Here is a 2500-nt window from a genome sequence, read left to right as displayed (position 1 = left end):
GTATTTTAGACCAGAGCAAAGTCAGCAGAATAACAGGTCAATTCACTTCAAGAAATAGAATTACATTAAGTAATACAGTTTTCTTGGAAATTGAATTGCCCTGTTCTTATCTCAACTTTACGCCAAAGAATAAAAAAGCAGATAACTAAATAGATGAATGAAATAAATAAATGAACGAGCAAACAAATAAATAAAAGAATGAATAAAGGGATAAACGAGTGACGACTGATTAAACAAATTTGATGCATCAGAATAGGCGGTGCAAATGTGCCTACGCCAGGAGGCGCTGAGTAGCTGCGGCGGAAGCCGCCACCTTTGCCCCTAAGAAGCGCTCGCTCTGGGGACTGCTGGGGGAAGGTAACGAACGGTCACTGCTAGGGAATTGGAAAGGTGTGCGGGATTCGAATCCACAGCTAAGGGAATGCGAGACAGACATGCTTCCGACGAAGCCACTAGGGCATAAAGCCATAAATTAACCCGGACGGTAAGAAATGAAAACTATTAATAATAACGAACATATTATCATAAAATTAGATATCTATTACGAGCGGGTCAGGGGGTCGTTACTTGCGGCGAAGGTCGAGGGGACGGCGGTTCGAATCCTGCCGCCGGCGAAGTTGTACCAAGGGCATGGTTCCTTAAATTCCACGCTACAAAGTCCTCTGTAAGGGACACCGTACTAGCCTTCCGATAGGGGGGAGTTTGTGACGTTAAACCATATCATCATCATTATACTCGTACAAACAATTTACAATAGCTAATTATGATAACTAACAACTAATAAGCGTCTATCAACCTTATTATTTTTATTATGTCTGCCGTCGGTTGATTTTATTCATCTCCGTGGACTCTTACGCAGAAACTGTCTCAGACTTGAGTACAGTTGCCTCCAATGATACAGGTGCGATGGAGTGGCCCAAAAGGTCGCTACGGTTTCCTATGGGTTTGCAAAATCACATCCTTCTCCTCCTCCTCCTCCTCCTCTTTTTCCTCTTCTTCTTCCTTCTCCTCTTCCTTCCCTTCCTCCTGCTCTTCTTCCTCTTCCTCCTCCTCCTCTTACCACTCTTCTTCCCCTCCTCCTGCTCTTCTTCTTCCTCTTCCTCCTCCTCCTCCTCCTCTTCCTTTCCTTCCTCCTGCTCTTCCTCTTCCTCCTCCTCTTCCTACTCTTCCTTCCCTTCCTCCTGCTCTTCTTCTTCCTCTTTCTCCTCCTCCTCCTTCTCCTTTTCCTTCCCTTCCTCCTGCTCTTCTTCTTCTCCTCCTCCTACTCCTTGTCCCATTCCTTCTCCTCCTTTTCTTCCAGCTTCCTCTCCTCCTCTTCCTCCTCCTCCTCCTCCTACTACTACTACTACTCCTACTCCTACTCCAGTTCCTCCTCCTTCATCTCCTCCTCCTTATCATCTTCTTCCTCCTCCTCCTGTTCCTCCTACAGGTCTTCCCCTCCTCCTGTTCTTCCTCCTGATCCTACAGCCCCTCCTCCTCCTGCTCCTCCTCTTCCCACCCTCCTCCTACCTTCCTTCCCCCTCCTGCACTTACTCCTCCTCCTCCTCTTCTTGCTCCTTATCCTCCTGTTCCTCCTCCTCTTCCTCTTGCTCCTCCTCCTTATCCTCCCCTCTTCCCACACCACCACCACATCCTCCTCCTCTTCTTCCTCCTTATCCTCCTCCCTCTCCTTCTACTTTCCTTCTTTCTCCTGCCTCTCACCTCTTCCTCCTCCTCTTCCTGTTCCTTATCCTCCTCCCCCTCGTCCTACCTTTCTTTCTCCTCCTGCACCTCCTCCTCTCCTTCCTCCTACCTTCCTTACTCTTCCAGCTCCAGCTCCTCCTCGTCCTCCTCCTCCTGCACTTCCTCCTCCTCCCCTTCCTGCTCCTTATCCTCCTCCCCCTCCTCCTACCTTCCTCCTCCTGCCCCTCCTCCTCCTCCTCTTCCTCCCCTTCCTGCTCCTCATCCCCTCCTCCTCTTATCTTCCTTCCTCTTCTTACACCATCTACTCTTCTTTATCCTCCTCCCTCTCCTCCTACCTTCCTTTCTCCTCCTGCACCTCCTCCTCCTCCTCCTCCTCCTCCTCCTCCTCCTCCTCTTCCCGGAGTTCGTTGGGCGAAAAATTGATGCAAATTAATCCCGAGGAGCGGAAAGTTGGGAGGAAGAAGGGGCGGTTGGCGGATGGCGGATGGCGGATGGCGGTGCGGATTGAGAGGAGACGAAAAATTATCTTAGATTTAGGGGCCGCTTCCACATTCTCAAAAATAAATAAATCAATATATCTAAACAAATGAATAAGCAAGTAAATATAGAAATAAATTATCAAAAATAATTGATAAATAAATAGTGAAATAAATAGATAAATAAATAAGAGTAACAAATAAAAAGATAGATGAATAAGTATATATAAACGAGTAAATAAAGATAAATAAACAGATAGATTAATACATGTATAAAATGTGCAAATAAAAAAAGCACAAAAACTAAATGACAAATAAAAATCAAACAACAATTGAAAACA

The 2500-nt window shown here is 46.3% G+C and overlaps 1 protein-coding gene across 4 annotated transcripts in view; it reads right to left on the bottom strand.

Annotated features, from left to right (window-relative positions):
- LOC143024827 (uncharacterized) overlaps positions 1-2500 on the bottom strand; it is an 869652-nt gene that overhangs the window by 177611 nt on the left and 689541 nt on the right. The window lies entirely within an intron of this gene.

Source organism: Oratosquilla oratoria, chromosome 4 (genome assembly GCF_046742065.1).
Source record: "Oratosquilla oratoria isolate Oo_2021 chromosome 4, ASM4674206v1, whole genome shotgun sequence".
Lineage (NCBI taxonomy): Eukaryota > Metazoa > Arthropoda > Malacostraca > Stomatopoda > Squillidae > Oratosquilla > Oratosquilla oratoria.
The sequence above is the reverse complement of the archived record's forward strand: the minus strand, read 5'-3'. Positions and strand labels throughout refer to the sequence as shown.